The sequence below is a fragment of the Stenella coeruleoalba genome, assembly GCF_951394435.1.
Source record: "Stenella coeruleoalba genome assembly, chromosome: 15".
Lineage (NCBI taxonomy): Eukaryota > Metazoa > Chordata > Mammalia > Artiodactyla > Delphinidae > Stenella > Stenella coeruleoalba.
In genome coordinates this window covers 15615963-15637760 of record NC_137161.1, presented here as the reverse complement: position 1 = coordinate 15637760, position 21798 = coordinate 15615963, and the positions used below count along the sequence as shown (strand labels likewise).

The following is a 21798-nucleotide window of genomic DNA, read 5'->3' as shown; positions in this document are numbered from 1 at the left end:
GTTGGCATTGAATGCTGGATTCCCAGGGCTGAGCAAGGAGGGACAGGGACCCTCAGGAGGAGAGGGGCAGCCCCGCAGAGATGACTGTCTCCATGGAGCCCACAACAGTGCTGCCATCTCCCTTGCCCCTCCTGTGGGGGAGGAGAGGAGAAAGGGAGAAAGACCCACACCCCTACCCCGCCTCACCTTCCATCCATCTTCCCCACTGTTGGGAAAAACGAGGGGAGAAGGTCTAAACCCAAATCAAGTTAGGAGTTGCCTTGAGTATCTTGACTGGACATTTAAAATTTGAGTGGAGACCATGTCTGTGACTCCAAGCAGTAGATGACAGACAGTAGACCTGTCATCTAAAAGCTGGCTGAGACAACGTGGCTCCGCTCCACGTGCCCTCCCATTCTCCTGAGGCTGGCAGAGGAAGCAGAGAGAAACAGAGACAGGGACGGAGAGAAGCTGCAGGGCTTCTAGAAGCCGCACCCAGAACTAGCACCAGGTTGCTTCCACCACATTCTATTGACTAGGGAGAGACCCAAGGCCAAACCTTATTTGAGGGAAACAGAATCCACCTCTTGAAAGGGGGGGAGCCAGGACAAAGCCCCACTGCAAATGTAACGGAGAAGAGCTAAATCAGACCTCAGGGTGGATCTGTTTCTTTGACTTTGACCTTTGCTTTTCGTTGCTTTTGTTATTATAGTCATACATAATGGCCTGCCTCAGGGAACCCTGTGCACCTGTGAGTGGCTGCAAGAAAAAAGAAACCAACACATCCCCTCACCTCGGCTGGTCATTTCGGGGAAAGTTTTGCAAGACTGATGGCCCTTTTACTCCCTCACCACCTCTCCCTCTCTGATTCTGTAAAAGAAACTGGCCTCCAGACCCAGATAAGATGTTTTATCAGAGACACTAGTCTGCCATCTTCTTGGTCTGCCGGCTTTCCGAATAAAGTCGTATTCCCTGACTCAACACTTTGTCTCTGATTCATTGGCCTGCCGTGAGGCGAGCAGAGTGAGCTCGGACTCTGTAACACAAAGAGGCATGGAAAGTCTGCCCAAAAGGCCTTGCTTCCCTTGCAAGGGAGGCTGGGAGATGTAGACCAGCTGTGTCCGGGAAGAGGAGGAAACAGTTCACAGAAGAGCTTGCAGACCACTGCCACACTCGCCCACTCCCTGCTGATGCATGTTAAGCCTCCAGCAGGGAGGCTTAGTGCAGGTAGGGAGCTCGGGGAGAGGGGTCCCGACTCCCCAGCAGTGTGACCACTCACCTTTGCTCTCAGAACCTCCATTTTCTCATCTGTAAAATGGGGAGAATAATCATCATCATCTCCCACTGATATGGTTGTCATGAAGGCTCTCTGATTCATGAAAGCCTCAGACTTGGCAGAGAAGTGGATAACACTGTCCCTGCCCTCAAAGAGGGTAAATAAGGAGACAAGAATTCAAAATGCGTCCAGACCTGGGGAAATTGTAGGGTCTTGTGAACACGGGAGAGACAGAGAACAGAGGGGCTGCTGCAGGAGAGGGCCCTGTGGCCGAGCCTTGAGAGATGATGAACAGGCTGGGAATAGATCCAGGGCATAGGGTACCAAGTGGCAGGGAGGAGAACCAGCCCGTGCAAAGGTGTGGAGGTTGAAATGCATGTGGTTTATTGAAGGGTCCCGCACCCCTGCATTTAAAGCAGAAATTCCCAAAGGGTGGGATGTTGACTGGGCTCGGGAGCTGACGCACACTTGCATGCTTGTTTTTTGGCAGGATGAGTTTAAAAAAGGAGAAAAAAAAAAAAAAGAAATGAGAGATTGAAAACAGATTATTGGGGAGAAAAGTATTTCAGGCTCGAGACAACTGTCTCTACAGCCTCTGGCTCCCATCCCACCCATTCCCTGTCCCTGACTCAAGGCTGGCAGGAAGAAGGTGTTTCTCATGGGATTGTTGAACTTGAGGGTCAAACTCTGACTGAGGCTTAAATATCCCCACAGGCTGACAGCATGCCTGAAGCCATGGTAAATGCTTTCCATGCTCCTTGAATTCTCCCTTTGAGGTTCTGTTATTGCCCCATTTCCAAGATAAGTAAATTGAGGCTCAGAGAGGTTAGCTGGCTTGCCCATAGCCACACAGCCAGTCAAGGGCGAATCTGACTGATTCCATTGCCTTATCCTGGGCCTGCAGTACAGACAGACGAGGGAGAGGTTTACGACAGCAAGGAAGAAGGTTCCAGGGGCTACAGGGTTTTGTGTGAGAGGCAGTATGGAGCAGTGGTTAAGTGCTTGACTCAGTAGTCAGATTTGAGGGTTCTTTGTTACAGCAGCATGACCTAGACTATCTGACTGATACAAATCATGGTAAACTAAATGACATGTCCTTCAAAATGTTAGGACTTACCATCTTCCTCTTAGAAGCAGCAATTTTTTTTTATTTTAAAATTTCGGCACAATATGTATAACATAAATTTGCCACCTTGACCATTTTTAAGTGCACAGTTTAGTGGCGTTAAGGACATTCACATTGCTGTGCTACCGTCACCACCATCCACCTCTATAACTTTCATCTTGTGACATTGAAACTCTGTACCCATTAAACACTAACTCCCCATTCCCCTTCCCCTGGCCCCTGGCAACCACCCTTCTACCTTCTGTCTCTGTGAATCTGACTGCTCTAGGGACCTCATGAGTGGAATCATACAATATTGGTCCTTCTGTGACTGGCTTATTTTGCTCAACATAGTGTCCTATAATCTTTTCCTTGCTGTAGCCTGTGTCAGGATGTTCTTTTTAAAGGCTGAATGATATTCTATTGCGTGTATAAACCACATTTTGCTGACCCACTCATCTGTCGATAGAGGCTTAAGTTTGCTCACACCTTTCGGCTGTCGTGAATGGTTCTGCTGTGAACATGGCTGCACAAATGTCAGGGGCAGCATTTTTAAAGAGAGTTGTTGAAAGGGAAACAGCACTGACGAAGAAGCCAGGAGACAGGAGGCCAGACTCGACCGCTAACTTGCTGTGTAGCTCTGGGCACCTCGCTTTCTGCCCCAAGCCTCACTTTCACTGCCTACATCACAGCAGAGACCCAGGAGTATCAGCAAAGAAAAGCCGTGAGGGACTGTTATTGTTATTACACAGTGGGTTGAGGTCACTGATTTCCCAAAGGCATGAGTCATGAATGGTGGAATTCCAGGCATCAGGAGAGGCAGTTCTGGACGGCAGAGCCCAGATTCCACACAGAGCAGTGACCCTGACCCTGAACCCGAGAGGGAGCCACACCCTCCCTCCTTGGCCACTGGCTGTTGTGAGGAAGGAGTCAGTGAATGTCATAGGCCGATGGGTCCTTAGGGTAGAGCCTGCATGCCTTTGCCTAGGGTCACACAGGCAGAGAGCAGTGGAAGCTGTACCGGAACTCAGAATTCCAGACTCCCAGCCCCTCACCATGCTGCCCCCCTCATGGCTCCAAGTAGCAGAAGTGAGCTCTGGAAGAGCCATCTGAGGCAGGGGGCATCGGGGGACTCAGAGGGCCTCAAGGTGAGGGTAGAACTTTCCTCGTATGTATCTCATAGAGACTGAGCTAAGAACCTTTCAATGTATAGCCCTCTCTGTACTTTCCAAAATCTTGAGACCAGTGGCGATAATAATAATTGCTATTTTTAACTGAGCCCTTCCAAGTCCCTGGCATAGAGCTGCACACTTTATATCCTTGGTCCCATTTTATCCCTCCTCTGAGGTAGGAGCCAGCGCTAACCCATTCGAATGCTCCCAAGCCTTAGATCAGTGACATTTTCAAGGTCACAAAATGAGAGGAGGTCAGAGCTGGGATTCGAACACAGGGCTGGGCGCCTGCGGCGTCTGTCTACTGAAGCCCAACGATCGACTGCCTCAGCTGAGTTCTGTTACAATCTGTGTGACGGAGGCAGGGGAGCGGACTGTGATGGTTGTCCTGGTGAAGAAACTGAAGCTTGGCAGACTGAGATTGGTGACATCCTGGCAAGAGGATGAGTCAGGGCTAGGACCAACCCTGCCAGGGCTGCTTCCATCCAGTACATCTGCTCCGGGGAACAGAAAGCTCTTCTGGGAGTGCTGTGGCCCCTGTCACCCCTAGCCTTGGAGATGCAGGATGGGGGGGAGGAGGCAGTGACAGAATCTGCAGGTGGACACCTCCCTCCAGCGATGATGAGGGCAGCTGGCACTTAAGAAGCCCTGACTGGGTTCAAGGTCTTTGGCTTAATACTTTATATCGGTGATTTCATTTCCTCTTCACCCATGTGGAAGGAGTTAATTTTATTCCCCCATTCTGCAGATGCAAACACTTAGGTTCAGAGAGGTGGGCTCACTTGTCCAGGGGACCAGCCTAGGAAGTTGTGGAATTGAAATGCCCAAGTCTGGTCTCTTATGACCATGCAAATTCCCCTCCCCAGGGAGAGGAGGGAGAAGCAGCCTGAACAACTCCACCCAGCCCGCCAGGCCCAGCCCACCAGGCCCTTTCGTGCCTGAGACTCCGTATGCTAAGAGTCCCCGAGCAAGGGGTTCCAAGAAACTCCCGGAGCCACCATATGTCATGAATCTACAGTTGCCCCAGTCTCTGCCTGCCACCTACAGGATGATCCATGGGGTGTGGTCCAGAGAGCTAAGCCAGCAAGGGCCCTGGGGTGGCCAGAGGAGCTGGTGACCCCACCGAGAGCAGGTCTGACAGGCCAGCTCTGGTTATTCGCAGAAGCCCTCCCTTCCTTGTATGCAATCCTCTTAGCACCAGTGCATGAGGAAGGCGGCTCTCCCCCAAGCCCCATCTTCCTTCGACCTTAGATCCAGCTCAAGTCTAGAACCCATTGCTCACTCCCCTTCCTGCTTCCATCTTTCTCTCTAGAGCCTTGCCTTTGTTCAGAAGTGGGCAGTGTGTGGGCTTCCCTGGTGGCGCAGTGGTTGGGAGTCCGCCTGCCGATGCAGGAGACACGAGTTCCTGCCCCAGTCCGGGAGGATCCCGCATGCCGCGAAGTGGGCAGTGTGCTCTAGAAGAAATCTCTTTCCCAGCCCCAGAAGCTAAGCCTTCAAGGTTCCGCAGTCCCCCCAGGTTTTAGGAATGGGTATGTGTATTGTCTGGTTAGGTCACACTAGCTGTTGTAACAAATAACCCAAGCTTTCAGTGGCTTTACATCACCGACCTTTGTTTTTTTCTCACATCACTGCACAAGAAGTCTTGGCAGGAGGGCTCTGCTCTGGGGAGCCATTTAAGGACTGAGACTCTTCCTGTCTTGTGACTCTGCTTTCTTTGTCCTCAGAGTCCTTTTCAAAGCAGAAAGATGAGGAAGGAAAGCAAAGATTGTGGGTAGGAGGTGTTTATAGGCCAGACCTGAAAATGGTGCAGTTATTTTTACTCACATCCCATTGGCTAGAACTCAGTCACATGACCACCTCTAACCACACAGGGGGTTGCGAAATGTGGTCCAACTGTGTGCCCAGAAAGAATATGGTGATTGGTGAGTACTACCAGACTTCCACAAGAATGTAACCCAGTTTTGGCCAAGGAGAAATAAAATCTGCTGGGGGGGTTTCTGAGAAGGGATTGCTTTAATTATAAAAAGCTGTGGGGAGAAGGTCCCCTATTCTTCCCCCATAAGTAGCTGTGTGAGGATATGATGTCTGAAACCTTGGCAGCCACGTTGAGACCATGCAGGGCCAAGGCTGAGGGCTGAAGCCACCGCACTGAGGATGCTGGAGCTATAATATGGGTCCTGGCTGACATCATTGAGCCTCTGCATTAACCAGTTGGGAACCACCCAACCTCCAGGGGTCTTGAGCACAGAAGTCCATCATAAGTCAGGAATATCAAGGTGTTCTGTTACTTGCAGCCTGAAACCTCCTAAGTGACTGGCACCAGCACCATGACCTTGGGCAAGTCACTCAACCTCCCTGGGCCACAGTTTCTCCATTACTAACATTGGGAACTTATAAATATTCTACCTAATAAGCAGAGGATTAAATGTGCAACCCAGATAAAGAGCTTAGCATATTATCAGTAAATATGAACTTAAAAATTCCTGATCAGACCCTGTGGGATGTGAATAATAGTAACTCCACCTGACAGCTGGGGAATCTGAGGTTCAAGGAAGTGAAGCCCCAGGACATACAAATAATAAGAGGCCTGGATTTGAACCCAGGTCAAGTTGAGTACCTACTGTGTACCAGACATTGTGCCAGGTGTTTAGATACATTATCCCATTGGATTCACAAAGCAGTCCTGCATAGGAGGTACTATTATTGTTGCTGTTGTTATTATCCCCATGGGATAGATGGGAAAACCATGGCTCAGAGAGGTGATGAGACTTGCCTACAGGTAGCATCAAAATGTCAGCATTTGAACCTAGGTCTGAGACCAAGCCTTTATTCTTTCTACTATTTATAAACCCCCTTAATAGAGAGCCACAGACCATTATGGTAGTGTTTCAGGCATCGGAGGAATCACTGATTCGGCTCTCAGGGCCGTTCAGGGTTTCATGAAGTATTCAGTGACTTCAGGCTAGCTGCTAGTTCAGCCTGTCTCCAAGGCTGTGCTGGTGATGGCCTCACCCTTACTCTCCCAGTAAAATAACAGGGACTTGGACTGGAAGGTCTCGAGAGAAAGTCTGGCTCACTTTATAAAGCACAACGTTTGAATGTTTTGAGCTGATGCATAATGGAGTAGGCTGGCTTGGAATGTGATGAGCTCCCTGGCCCTGAGAGGGTACAAGCAAAGGCTGGCAGCTACCTGTGAGGGTGACAGAGGCAACTCCCGCATGAAAAGTGATATTGGATTCAAAGACCTTTCAATTTTGAAAGTCTGTGATTGTAAGATTCTCAGATCCCATTTTCTTAGATTGCAATCTAAGACTGCACGATACTCAAAATCTAGGAATTTAAGACTGCATGCGTTTTTCCCTTTTGTGTTTTCTAGTCCCTGCTCAGGCAGGTAGACCGTGGAGTGTCCACTGACTCGAGGAATGGACATTTCAGGAAAAGCAGAGAACAAGTTTTTAGGTTTCAGAAGTATCCCTTTCTCCCCAAAAAGACCATTCCTGAAGGGACCTGAGGCACACTGAAACCTCATGAATCAGAGAAAGGTGGGATCTGATGCCTTTCTGTCCCTCTGCTATACAATATTTGGGGGTGGTGGCTATTCCATCAGCCTGGAGTTTGGAGTGAGGAGGCACAGAATGGGGCTGCAGCAGACATGCAGCCTGAGTGGCTAAGGAGCAAGATTGGAGGTGGTTGTTACTGCACCCTAACCTGGCTGACCCTGACTGATGCATAGCCCTCGCCTCCCCTCTCTCCTTTTTTTCAAAGAAGAAATCAAGAAGAGAGCCAGAAAAAAAGCTATGAGTGAGCATGTGTTGAATCTCGTGGGTCAGCGTGACCCCAGAGAGCTTTGAAGAGTCCAAAAGTGGAGAGTGGGGAAGGGCTTGAACGGTGAAATGGTCATGTGGTGTGCTGAAGCCAAAAGGGCCTGAAACAACCTCTCAGTGAGACGCACTCACAGGGGAAGTGTGTGTGTGTGCACGCAAATGATGGAGTGGGCGGAGTAAACCAAACTGATTAAGATTAATTTTCTGTCCACATAGGAAGTAGGGTATGGTCATAAAAATTTAGATTAACATTCCTGCTCATCGGAATTTTGAATTGAGACACATCATTCTCAAATTTCACCATCCCAAGAGTCCTGGATTCTGGGCTTTTACCGTGATTCTTTCACTGGGTAGAAGCTGGACGTGGACACTGGGAGGACCCAGGGCTGAAAACCAGGAGAACTGAGCTCTACTCTCAGATGTCACCTTCCCAGGGAGGCCTTCCCTGACCACGTGGTTTAAAATGGAACCCCCGGCCCCTGCGAATGCCTGATCCCTCTTTCTTCTTTTTCTCCAAAGTACTAACTGATGCAGCCTATTATACTTATTTATTTATTGTCTATTTCCCCTACTTGATTGTAAGTTTCAAAAGGGCAACGATTTCTCCCTCCCTCCTCCCTCTCTTGTTTCTTTCTACCTTTCATTCTATCTTACTTCTTTTTCTTTTTTCCTTTCTTTCCTTGTATTTATAAAAAAAAAACTTCAAACATTCAGAAAAGCATAGAAAACAGATGATGAACACCCATTTGCTATTTGCCCATCACCTAGATTTAACAACTGTTAACATTTTATCATATTTGCTTTATTTTTTTGGTGCCAGCATTTTGTAAAGAAAATAATATTCGTCATGCTACTTCCTCTTTAAAAACTTGAAGATAGGGAGTTTTGTCTCTTTTACTTGTTGCCATTATTACTCACTGCCCGGAAGCTGGTAGATCTCCAATAAACAGTTGTTGAATGAATGAATCTCATCTAATCCTCATAGCAACCCTATGCAGTAGGTATTATTATTATCCCTGTTTTACAGCAGAGGAAACTGAGGCACAGAGAGGCAAAGTAACTTGCCTAAGGCCACACAGCTAGGAGGTAGTGAAAGGAAATTTGAGCTTAGACAGGCTGAGTCCAGAGTCCAGACATTCTTATCTCTCTAGGGGCTGCTTCAAATGGGATGTTCATTCATCCTCTCTGTCCACCTGTCCCATCCAGACACCATCCACAGATGAGACCCAGAGGGGTTCACAGGCCAGCCAGAAGCAGGGCATCCCCACTGGGAACCCAGGTGGTCTCCATAAAGGCTGGGGCCCTCTCTCCCTCCCTGGGGAGGAGATAGAAGGCTCCTTCCCAGACAAATGACCTTTGGGGTTTGTTATGAATAGAGATTCCTTCTGGGGAACGTGATGGCTGATGCCGGGAGCCTGGGTCCCCAGACTTAACCCCTAGGAATGTGTAGAGAAATATGCAAGCCTCCGCCCTGCAGGCCAGCATTCCCAGCGGCCCTGGCCAGCCAGAGGAGGCCAGTTCTAGGCTTCTCTTCAGGTTGCTGGGCCTTCTGGGGAGATGGACTGAGTCCCTCCATCCTAGGCTGGGAGGCAGCTCCTCAGGGTAAATGGAGCCCTGGACTTCAAAAGCAAAGAGACCGGGGTCTGCCTCTTCCTCCCTAGTTGTGTGACATTGGACAGGTGCCCAATCTGGGGAAACCTCAGTTTTCACATCTATCAAATGGGGATAACTACTATCCCAACCTCACACAGATCCAGGGCTAGGGTGAGGCAAGCCACGTAGGTGCCCAGGGCACAGCATTTAAGGAGGTGCTGGCTCTCAGGTGCTGACCCTGCACTTGCAGTAGCCTGAGGGTGAGAGCCTCATTAAATTACACACACACCAAGATGATCTAATCCCACGACTCACGTGATGGAGCAAATAGATGGCTCCAGGCAGGGGCCCCAAAGGCCATTGGGGGAGACCGACCCCCCTGAGCTAAGTCAGGTCCCTGGTACCTGGGACAGAGGGATGGCCCAGATGCCCTCTGGGCATTATCAAGCCACAACAGGCGGTTTCTGAGTTCTTCCCAGGCCAGAGAGTGGCTTCTGCCTCCAGGCTGTGATGATCATGACATTGATCTCATATTTATCCAGCGTTCACTCTGGACCAGTGCTGTGCTACTCGCCTCACGTTGAGATCTTGGTCGATCCTCACAACAGCCCTCTCATGTGTTATTGTCTGTATGTTATGAATGAGGAAGACCTCAGGGCACCAAGTCAGGTAGGTCCGAGTGTACGGTGGGCCCAAGATCTGAACACTTATTTGTCTGCATCCTAGGTGGGCTGGGGGCTGAGGCTTGGCTGCTAAGGGTCTTGCGGGCACTTGACCCCAATCACCTTTATCTTCTGTGCCTCCTCCCTCTGCTAGCAGCCATTGTGGCCAAAATGGGATTAACCCAAAAGGAAGTCATTGCCGGGGCTGGATGGGTGGGGAGGAAGGCATGCTTCTGGGCTCCAAGGACCCTCAGCCTGGTTGCTCTATGCCCAGGCCCTGGGCCCCCACGGCACGCACACACTGCTCTGGATGAGGTGGAACGCAGGGCTGGTGAGTTTCAACGTGGGGGAGACAGCTCAGGAATGATGCTGAGTTTCATTTGTACAAATTCCTTTTCTCCCTGCCTCTGAGCCCCTTCCTGGGTAATTCATCTTCCGTCCTGGCCACCAGAGTGTTTGTGCATCTGGCCTTGTACAAGCTTTGCTCAGGACTTTTTGGGAACTCCCTCGCCACAGGATCATCTAAATATTTTCCTGGCATTCAAGGCTATTTGCGGAGACTAGTGCAGAGGGCTGGTCCTGCCTTTTTGCCTTTCCACAGGTGGGTCCCTCTGCTAGAATGTCCTCCTTCCCCCAAGATCCTTCTGGACCTTCTCGGGCAGCAATGAGGTGTGTAAATGGCACAACTCTGAACTCCCAGGCCTGAGGGGGACTGTGCAATTTGATGCCGTGCTGGCATCTGGGGAAGGCAAGAGGTAGCTTAGTGTTTTAAAAGGAAGGTTTTGGGCTTCCCTGGTGGTATAGTGGTTAAGAATCCGCCTGCCAATGCAGGGGACAAGGGTTCGAGCCCTGGTCCCAGAAGATCCCACATGTTGCGGAGCAACTAAGCCTGTGCACCACAACTACTGAGCCTGCGCTCTAGAGCTCGCAAACCACAACTACTGAGCCCACGTGCCACAACTACTGAAGCCTGTGCTCCGCAGCAAGAGAAGCCACCACAGTGATAGGCTTGAGCACCGCAACGAAGAGTAGCCCCCGCTCACCGCAACGAAGACCCAATGCAGCCAAAAATAAATAAAATAAAATAAATTAATTTATAAAAAATTAAAAGGCAGGTTCTGAACTTAGACGTGAGTTCAGTCCCAGCTCTGCCACCTACCAGCTGGGCTTCAGTTTGCTTCTCTGAACACAGAAAGAATGATCCGACTTTCTCCACTGGGGCACTGAGGGACAGGAAGGGGGCCGTGCACGTAATGCTCTGGGCTCAGTGCCAGTACCACGGTCAGGGCTCAAAAAGCATCAGGTGTTCACCCACGCATTCCACATCAGGTTTAAGTACCCACCTGGTGCCAGTCTCCGTGTTGGTCACTGGGATAGAGCCGTGAACGGACTCATGTGGCCCCAGTTCTTAAAAACAGAGGTTGGAGAGGCAGATATTCACCCATGAGTTCCCATCGTGCCTGTAATTAGGGAAATCACCCCCCTCCCAACCTCCTAATCCTCCAACCTCCATCCCTCACCTTGACCTTGAAGCACCCTGGGCAGGATCTAAATCTGATGTACCTCCGTAACTTTAGCTCCTCAATCACGGCCCGGAGGCTCCACAAATAATATTTAAATTGAAACGATTTCTGTAGCAAACACTTATGGCACTGAGTGTGTGACAGCCACTGCTCTAAGCACTTTACAAATATGAAATCATGTCATTATCCCTGGAAAGTATGTACTATTATCACATCCCCATTTTACAGACAGGCAAACTGAGGCTCAGAAAAGTTAAGCAAACTCCCCTGAGTTATATAGCCGGAGAGGGATGCAGCCAGGATTTGAACCCAGGTAGCCCGGCTCCAGAGCCACTTGGTCCACACCTCTCCCGAGTTGATGCCGCTTTCCAGCAGGGTCCAGAAAGGGCGTGATCTGAAGACCTTGCCCGTCTCCACCACTTACTGACTGCCAGGCTCCTCAACTTTCTACTCCCCAGGTGGGCTGTGGAGGAAAACAAGGCCTCAGCTGCAGCCTCTGATATCCCCTGCTGGCACTCTGAGGCCTGGGGGTGACTCAGGGGATCCCAGGCCAGCAGCTAGGCCGGCCTCAGGGCCAGCGTTTCCGTAAACACCCCAGTGAGCCAACCCTGCGTGGTCAGTCCACGGGCTGCTGGCTTCGAGGGCTGAGGCCTGGCTGGCCCTGCGCAGTTTCCTGCCACACGGCCACTTCCACCCCCTCTGCCTGGCTGGGCTTCCAGTAATGAAGTGTTTTGTTCGGGGGCTGGTGGCACTGATGGGATGGAGTATCAGGGCCTCTCTGTCCCACTTGCACCCACTTAGGTTCTTGGAAGCTGGTTAGACGACCCTCACCACAGCCTGGGAAGCTCATATGCCCACCTGCGTGTCGGAGGAAGAATTAGTCTCTAAGGGGACAGGTCTTGGGCTCTGAGCCAAGAGGGAGGGTGTAGCTGGAACCAACCCTGTTGGTCCTTTCTGAGGGGTTGGGAGGTTAGGGAAACAACTTCTCCTAGAGACCTAGCCAGGCAGCTTGGAGATGGAAGGGAAAGTCTCAACCATGGCCACTGCCTCTCCCCACCGAGACAGTGGCTACAAGGAAGGGGCCGTGGGTGAAGACTGAAGGACCATCAGTCCCAGTGAGTGTGCCATCCCTGAAAGCAATGCTACCCCAGCCCTTCAACTCTCACAGCATCCCTGCTTGGAAACTGAGGCCCAGAGAGGTGAAGTGACTCACCCAAAGTCACACAGCAAGCGACAGAGCCAGGATGTGACTGAGTTTCTCCCTTCCCTCTGAACCACTTCTAGCTCTCTGCCTGAATCCCGGACAGTAGGGACTGGAAGGTGCTTTGAAGCCATCTTTCAAGAGGCAGTATAGCACAGTGGATAAGAGCAAGGACTCAGGGGCCAGCTACCTGGGTTCAGATCCCAGCTCTGCCTCCTACCTGTTATGTGAACGTGGGCGAGTTATTTAACTGCTTGGTGCCTCAGTTTCCCCACTTGTGAAATGAGGATAATAATGATGGATCCTTTAGAGGGTTGCTGTGAGGATTAAGCTCTTGCCTGGTACACACTAAGCCTTCCATCAATGCTGGTTATTTCTAATCTCTCACTGGCCTTCCCACTGTGGAGCTGGGGAGACACAGGCCCAGAGATGAAGGCAAAACACGCTGGGGTCTTGTCTGGGGCAGAGCACACCTTTAGCCCACGTTCCCTATGGTGCCACTGAGAGGCTGTGATGTTTGAGCTGAGTTGCTTGTTGTATCCCCCATCCTCCAGGGCTGGGGAAGGGCAGACAGAGCCCAGGGAGGAGAGAATCAAGGCAACATGATGGGTGACCCCAGCGTCAGCCCCTTCCCCCTCTGGCTCCCAATCTCCCCTCCTGAGGATGTCTGGACCCTTGAACTCAAAGGGACTCCTTGGTTAGGGCCTCAGGGGCTGCCGAGGAGTGGGAGAGGGTCCAGAGCCCCAGACAAAGGCTCCCACGCTCTGATTTATCCCAAACAACTTTCTTTGGGCCTGTTTTAATTATTAGACTTTCCTATGGGATTTTCTTCTGAACAAGGGTCTGCTGGCTTGAGAAGGGGACTCTGGGCAGCGAGGGGCAGGGGATGGGGCCCCCTTCCCGCACCTGGGAACCCTAGGGCCCAAGCTGATGATTGGTTGGTGACTCACTTCCTGCTCAGCACATGCTGTCATCCCAGGACTGGGAGCCCCACAGGGGCCACCCCTAACCAGGGCCCCCCTAACCAAGGCGCTCCCCCCTCGACATGCAAGGGACTGGGAACAATTAACTTGCTCCTCAGGCCAGGCCAGAGGTTCATGTGGTTATTGGTTTTGCTGACCACATGTAACTCAAGGACGTCCTCAGAGCTGGAAGGGTCCCAAGAGGCCACAAAGGGCAACCCTATCACAGGGTTGTCACAGCAGGGGAACTGAGGCCCAGAGAGGTGAGGTAACTTGCCTAAGGTCACTCAGGGGAGAGGGAGGAAGGAAGCGGGCATTCTGATGCCTGACCCAGAGCTTTTCTACACCTCCAGATGGTCCCTGGATACCCCAAGTTCTCGGCCCCTATTCCCACCCCAGTCACAAGTGTCCTCCCCAACCAACACAGGCCAGGCCTCTCCAGCCTCGTCTCCCTCACCTCCCACCAGGCCTCCAGGCTTCATCCAGACTCAGCTACTCACAGTGCCCCAGACACCCCTGCTCTCACGTTGCTTTCAGGCCTCTGTTCTCTCTGTCCTCCTGTGTTGCCTTTTTGCCTAGACTCCTACTCTTGCTTCAAGATTCATCTCGGATGTCACCTCCTCCAGTAAGACTTCCAAAGCCTCCTCTCCCACCTCCCAGGCTGGGTCCTCTTCTCATTGCCCTCAGTACCTGGTACTCCCCACTTACCCTGCTGTCAGCATCTCTTTGCTTGTCTCTATCTTCCCCTCTAGTCTGTGAATTCATTGTGGGCAGACACCTTGCTTTTTATTATTTATTTCATATTAGGGCATGGCCCACTACATTCAGTGTTTGTTGAATGAATGCATGGATGTATGAATGTACAGATGGATGGATGGATGGATGGATTGACAAATGGATGGATATGTGGATAGACAGATGAATGGACAGGTAAACAAATGAATTAGTGGATGGGCAGATGGATTGATAGATAAATGGATGGATGGATGGATTAGACAGATAATGGCACCTGTAGGGGCTCAGACAGTGAGAAGTAAGTTCCTGGAGACTGGATATCCTGAATGATGAAGGAGCTCTTGGATGGGGAAACAGTAACCTAAACTGTTATCTGCCTCCTCCAAGGGATGTCTGGCCAAAAGCAAAGCCACTTCTGCCCTGGTGCCTGGTCCCTCCTGACCAACTAGTTCCACCTCAATGGGATCTCCTGAACTTTGGTAATTATTCAGACATCAGAGAATCTATAGGACCCACCTCTGCTTCTGACATTTCAGAACTCTGCATTCCTGAGGGCCCAGCCTGCATACTTCCATCCAGGTCAGAGCTGCCGCTCCAGAAATGTTCCCAGCCATAGAAACAGAAATCCCTAGAGAAAGAGGCACTATAAAATATGGAATTCATCCCTCTCCCATTTTACAGATGAGGAAATTGAGGCCAAGAAAGGCCGAGGAACTTCCCCAAGAATGTATAGCGACAGAGCTGGGATTAAAGTGGAACTTCCCCAAGAATGTACAGCAACAGAACTGCGATTAAAGCTTGGGTCCCCCAATTCACTCATTCATGTATTCATTTGTGCAGCAAATATATATATCTAGCATCTAACATGTGCCAGGTTCAGTGCCTTTTCCCTGGCATTCGATGTCTGTAAATAAACCCTCATGCCAATTTGGAAAGCCTATGTCCCATCGTGACCTCCTCCGACTCCCCAGCTGGCTTATCTTTGCCTCACCAGCTGCATCCTCAGCATAGCTCCTGCCCCAACCCCTTCACCCAGCAAATGAGGACCACTTCCTTGCCAGGAACCCCAGCTCACAGCGGTGTATGCAGAGACAGTCACGTGCGTGTGCTGAGAGCACACGTCCCACCCCTCCTTGGGGGGACCACATCAGTCCCTGCACGCAGAACCCCGCCAGCTCAGACTGAAGCCAAGTGTTAAACGGTTCGAGCCCCGCAGCTGTCCTGAGGATGCGGGAGGGGAAGCTCATCGTGACACCTGGGATCTCAGGGCCAGGAGCAGACCTCTGAACTCCTGCCCAGACTGAGGAATGTGTGGAAGAAGAGGCCATAGAGGGGCGACTGGGGGCTGGTTATTTACAGGACAGAGGAGCAGGCGGCAGCAGCGATTCTCCCATTAGCCCCTCCCAACATGCCCAGAGGCAGGGGCGGTGTGAGGGCTGCCAGTCTGGAAGAGATGGAGCCTCGCATTCTGGGGCAGGAACCCAGACTTGGGCAAGTCATGGCCATTGGCTGGACCCCCTCTCTGGACCTTCCTGATGGAGGTGACCTCGCTGAAGATGTGGAATGACTCAGTATTGCAAGGACAAAAATAAGGTTCAGCTGCACATAACAGAACACCTTCCGGGAGCGAATCAATGAACTAGAGAACAAAAGAAGAATATGGAAGAACAACAGGACCCAAAGCTGCTTCTGGGATGAAATTAATACGAGACAGAGTCCTGATAAGATTGATCATGACAAAAGAGATAAGATGCAAATAAATAAAGTAAAAATATAGAGTGAAAAAGGAGAATAATATTGACTTAACTTTAAAACTATTGTTGGGCTTCCCTGGTGGCGCAGTGGTTGAGAGTCCGCCTGCCGATGCAGGGGACAGGGGTTCGTGCTCCGGTCCGGGAAGATCCCACATGCCGCGGAGCGGCTGGGCCCGTGAGCCACGGCCGCTGAGCCTGCGCGTCCGGAGCCTGTGCTCCGCAACGGGAGAGGACACAGCAGGGAGAGGCCCGCATACCACAAAAAAAAAAAAAAAAAAAAAGAGAAGTTCCTTACTTTGGTAGAGATATTAATACCAAAAACCTCCAGAAAGTAGGATTCCTAGTGGAGAAACTTCATGTGCATGAAAGGATCAGGAACGAGCCACGAATGCGCGTTATCACTGTTACTGCTCAAAACAAAGTGCCAAGGTCAGGCTACAGCTAAAAGGAGAGAAAATCAGAGGCGTCGGAGTGGAAGAGAGGAGATAAAACTGTTCATTGTAGAGGGTGTGATCCTTTACCTTGAAAAGCTAACCAAATAAGCTGACAACGTATCAGAACAAATAAGAGAGTTTGGCAAGTTTGCTAGATGCGTGATCGATAACAAAAATCAATAACACTTTCATACCAGCAATACTCAGAACAATGGTGGCTTAAACAAGGGGGCATAAACATGCGTATATTATTGAGTTGGCCAAAAATTACAGAAGATGTTATGGAAAATCCCGAAGGAACTTTTTGGCCAAGCCAATATACGCATACACAATAACATATATAATATTATTATTATGTTAATATTCTAATAGCATTCTTATATATAATATGTATGCTATTGTTTTAATCATGTGAATGGAATCTATAGGTGGAGTCCAGGGTGCGTATGGCACAGCTCTGATGTCATCAGAATCCAGGCTTTCTTTTCTTTTTTTTTTTTTTTGCAGTACGCGGGCCTCTCACTGTTGTGGCCTCTCCCGTTGCGGAGCACAGGCTCCGGACGCGCAGGCTCAGCGGCCATGGCTCACGGGCCCAGCCGCTCCGCGGCATGTGGGATCTTCCTGGACCAGGGCACGAACCCGCGTCCCCTGCATCGGCAGGCGGACTCTCAACCACTGCGCCACCGGGGAAGCCCCAGGCTTGCTTATTTCTCCTCTTCTTTTCTCTGCACATAAGGTCCATCTTCAAGATACCCTCATGGTCCAAGATGGCTGTCAAGCTTCACCATCACATCTGATGACTGATTAGAGCACGAGGAAGTGAGGAGTGGTGGTGTTGGGACAAAAGGGATGCCCTTCCCTTTCAGGAGGCTTCCCAGAATTTGCACCCAGTACCTCTGCTTGTATCTTATTGCTGGGACCTGGTCACATGGCCATGCCTAGTCGCAAAGCTGAGTGCACTGCCACCCCAAATACAATCAGGGTTCAATTATGAAGGAAGGAGGGGAGAAAGGATATTGAAATGGGCATCCCTCAGGCTCTGCCCTAGATCTCAATTTCCAAAAAGGGGAAACAGAGGCCCAGAGAGATGAGGGCACTAACACACAGCCACGAAGCAAGTGTCAGAGCTGGGATTTTCAAGTGACTGATTCTTGATCTTCCCAGAGTACAGGGCTCCCCTCTCACGTGGGTATGTCCAGCCACGGGAGCACTGACCCTGCTCACTCCCAGCCCTGTCTGGGTCGGGGTCTGGTTTCGGTTTCTCTGTCCCCACTACCTAGTGTAAGAACAGTGAGGTCCCGGTGTTGGGCATTTATTCACATCCCTCCCCCCAGCCTCTACAGCTTCTTGCACAGGACTTGGTCTGTAGATGTGCCATGAACATGAAGCAGGAAGGCACGGAGGGAGCTGACAAGCTGTGAATGGCTGAAACTGGCTTTATCCTTGCAACTGCAGACATTTTTTCCTGCCTCCCATATGCTGTGCCCTGATCTAGATGTGTTTCCCAAGTTTCACTTTTCAGATGCATTTCCTAGACCCTAAAATGTTAGGCCTGGCCCAGGTATGAAAGAGCAAGGAGGCTGCCTTGAAACAGACAAACGAACAAAAAATGGAGAAACCGAAGGCCAGAGAAGCAATGTCATATGACATGTCATATGTCTCTCACTTGGATTCCTCTTCATGGACACACAGAGAAAGATCGGTTTCCCAGCCTCCCTTGCAGTCAAGTTTGGGGGTCATGTGACTAGTTCTGGCCAATAAAATATGAGAAGAGATGAGCATCATCACTTCCAGTTTGAGGCAGTGAAGGGCCAGTGTGCCTTCGCCGCCCCTCTTCTCTAAGGTGACCTTGGAGACCACTGGTCTAGAAGGTGATTCACAACCGGTTATGCGCATACACATCACCTGGGGGTCTCATTAAAATGCAGATCCTGGTTCTGGGTGGGGGGTCTGAAATTCTTCACTTCAAACAAGCAACTAACTGGGGCTTCCCTGGTGGCGCAGTGGTTGAGAGTCCGTCTGCCGATGCAGGGGACACGGGTTTGTGCCCCGGTCCGGGAGGATCCCACAGGCCGCGGAGCGGCTGGGCCCGTGAGCCATGGCCGCTGAGTCTGCGCGTCCGGAGCCTGTGCTCCACAACGGGAGAGGCCACAACAGTGAGAGCCCCGCGTACCACAAAAAAACAAACAAGCAACTGAATTATGCTGATCCATCAGGGCCCACGTTTGAGTAGGGAAGGATGATTTCAGAGGATGCAGCTCAAAGATGGAGAAGACCTGCCTAGCTTCACTGGACCACTTGCAACCAAAAATAAACTTTTGTTGGGTTAAGTCACTGAGATTTGGGAGTTTATTTGTGACCTCAGCATAGCTTAATGTCCCCCAATTAATACACTGGGATAGGACATTGTCATTTAGCTAGTCAACCCATATTTATTGAGTTCCTACCATGATCTTATTTTGTGCCCTGGACGCCTCACTCCTAAGGAGGCGCTCACTCTCCAGGTCCTACAAGGGCAAGGTCAGCACCTGAAGGTGAGAGCTCCTAAAACTTTGTTCCCTTAGCACCTCTGTTTCTGCATCCTAGTCCCAGGGCTGTAAGTCACTGAGGGAGCCAGGATTTGAAGTGGGAACGTTTTGGCTTACAAGCCTGAAATTTGCTTTCCGTAGTGCAAAGAGCCACAGTGCTCATTCTAGGGTCTTACGGGGGGCGGGGGCCGCGCTACAGCAGCAGCCAAAAGACTCACGCGCTCCCTGGACTATCTCATCCCTCTAGTGCCAAACTTGTTAGTTTGAGGGCCTGAACCACAGTAACCAGTCAGCACAGTGGCGGCTCCTGCCGTGGACTTTCAATCCTTTGAACACGTACGGACAGTTCATCACTCACGCTCTCATCACCCGACGCCCTGCTGCCAACCTGCGGGCTTCCTGAACTGGCCAGGTCCCAGGGCCGCCCGCTGTCCACACTCACCCATCTTCAGTTATTTAGAGAGAACAAGTTCCAAGCAAAAACATATGCTCTGAATCCGAGGGGCCCCTCCCGGCAGGAGGCGACACTTCCACTGGCGTCTTGTTGCCTCTCTGGGCAGCACTGTCTTTCCTTCCCTCCCCTTGGAAAGCACACCCGGCCTCACCCCCTCACTGGTGGGGGAGGGACTCGTCCTCTGATACGATATCGCTGTGAGCAGTGTGCCTCTCTCCACCTCCTCCTCGCCTCCTAGCTTCTCTGGTCTTCCTTCTTGTCTTAGAGGAAGAAGTGGTTCAGAACTTCCTCCCACGAAAACTAATCAGTGGTAACAGAGGTCAGAATAGTGAGTACCTTGGGAGGCAGAGAGTATAGTCTTGGAAGAGGCATGAGGAACTTTCTGGAAATGTATCTTGACCTGGGTGGTGGTTACATGGGTGTGTACATATGTGAAGAGTTGTTGAGATGTACACTTAAGACTACTGCACTGTAAGCATTTCTGTTTATGTTACCCCTCAATTAAAAAAAATATATGCCACAGAGACCTCTCTGAGCAGTAGCAAAAATAAATAACCACAACATAGGTTTTGGAGTCATATGAACCTTCACTGAAAATCTGCCTCTGTTTTCTAGCTGTGTGACCTTAAGCAGTTATTTAACCTCCCTGAACTTCATTTCTTTTTCTTTCTTTTCTTTCTTTCTTTCTTTCTTTCTTTCTTTCTTTCTTTCTTTCTTTCTTTCTTTCTTTCTTTCTTTCCTTTTCTTTCTTTCTTCCTTCCTTCCTTTCTTTCTTTCTTTCTCTTTTCTTCCTTCCTTCCTTCCTTCCTTTCTCTTTCTTTCTTTCTTTCTTTCTTCCTTCCTTCCTTCCTTCCTTCCTTCCTCTTTCTCTCTTTCTCTCTCTCTGTCTCTCTCTCTCTCTCTCTTTCTTTCTTTCTTTTTTAAAGGTATGGACTGTGAAGATTAGAGACACCACTTCTTATAAAATGTACTTAGCACAGGGCTAGCTCCCACTGGGTGCTCAATACACAATCACTTTCATTGTTATTAAAACCAGTGACCCTAGCAAGGATAGGATGGGGGAGTGGTTTTCCCTGGGGACAGACAATAAAAGGGGTACATTGTCCATAGAGAATTTAAGGATAAAATTGATGATTAAAAAAGTCTGCTTTTTGTTATCACTATGCACTGGCAAATCTAAATAATGTCAGTTGGAAAATGCTACATCCTGAAAAAATCTTTTATTGCTGTACATTCTAAACAATTGTTGTGGTGACTGCTGAATTTTAATACTATGTAGGTAAGCTTCAAATTAGCACATTTTAATTTCTTATCCTTTAATAAACCTCTTCTACATGGAAGTTAATCTGGAGAATTTCTAGGAATACAGTTACCACGAGCACAGGTGGAGTCAGGAACACATGTTCACAAAGAGAATCAGCTCCTAACAGTTCGAAATCTTTCGTGCTTGCTCCAAGTACAGTTCCTGTCTCCAGCCCTGCGGTATTACATATTTCTGCATCTCACTAGTAGATTCAAAGAAACAATGACTGTAGAGTGATGGTGAAGATGAAGATATATGTAGTTCAAGTCTGTCATTCTAGGCGACTCCTTGGAATTTTGATTTGTGTCTAAAATTTAGAAAAGTGAAACAGTGTGAACTGCAAAGGGTAACGTTTTTGCCTGGTAAGTGCAAATTCTAGTTCATACATGAAACATATGTGTTTCATCTCAATGATTACTGATCATACTTTGTTGTATGAAGGAGATGCGTGTTCCAAAATGATCCACTGTGTGTGTAAAATATCCTAGGCATGCCTCTGACTCAAGCAAAAGCATTAATAAAGAACACTGTATCTCCTTCTCCCCAAGTCTGTGGACGCACAACCCTCACCCTCAGTCACTCCCTCTAGCCATAAATGATCAAATCCCACATTTTCATCTTCAGCCTCCATCTGCATCAACTCCTTCTCCTGGAATTGCACCCAATACCAAATCACTCTTCTTCCTTGCCAAGTGCCCATTATGGACCTTTCTGCTGTCCAGCTCCATCGCTTTGAGATTTGGCGTACTGGGGGAGATGATGGGGGCCAAAGCCTTCTCCAGCCACCACGTGACACCACCTCTAGTATTATCTTTGCCAAATTCTACAGTCAAAGGTCATGTCTTTATATCTCCCCCATCCCAGTGGCTGGGGCATTGCAGAGGCCCCTCAAATGCTGGTGGTGTGAATATCATGTGTCTTACTTCCCCGTGTGTAGCACCGCGCCCCACCTCACTGTCAGCTCCAGACACACCAGGCATCTTTGTCTCCCAGAACAGGCACTGCTCTCATGCTCTCCCCCGCCTCTAGGCATCTGTACATGCTGTTCCCTCTGTCTGGAATGTTCTGCCCTCTCTAACACCTTTTCGCCTTGGTTCCTCCTCCAGAGATCTGGCCCTTACCCTCGGTCTGAACAGGACCCCTCCTCGATATTCCCAGAAAGTCCACCTGCTCTTCCACTGTCCCTTCCCCCTCTGGGTTTGCCCCCTCTGCAGGGGCTGGAGACGCAACAGTGGGGGCCTCAGAGCTGGTTGAATTCAGCAAAATGGATCTGGTTCTTCCAGATCACCTAGC

At 50.0% G+C, this 21798-nt stretch overlaps 1 protein-coding gene across 3 annotated transcripts in view; it reads right to left on the bottom strand.

The window, feature by feature from the left end:
* The window catches only part of ADA (adenosine deaminase), a gene marked incomplete at its 3' end in the record, with an annotated part of 107447 nt that overhangs the window by 61315 nt on the left and 24334 nt on the right, over window positions 1-21798 (bottom strand). For 2 of the 3 annotated variants that reach the window (XM_079943934.1, XM_079943936.1), the window contains exon 1: window positions 19191-19303. The exons of the other annotated variant lie outside the window; for it this stretch is intronic. Of the gene's footprint in view, window positions 1-19190; window positions 19304-21798 lie in introns of those variants that run through there. 3 annotated transcript variants of the gene reach the window in all.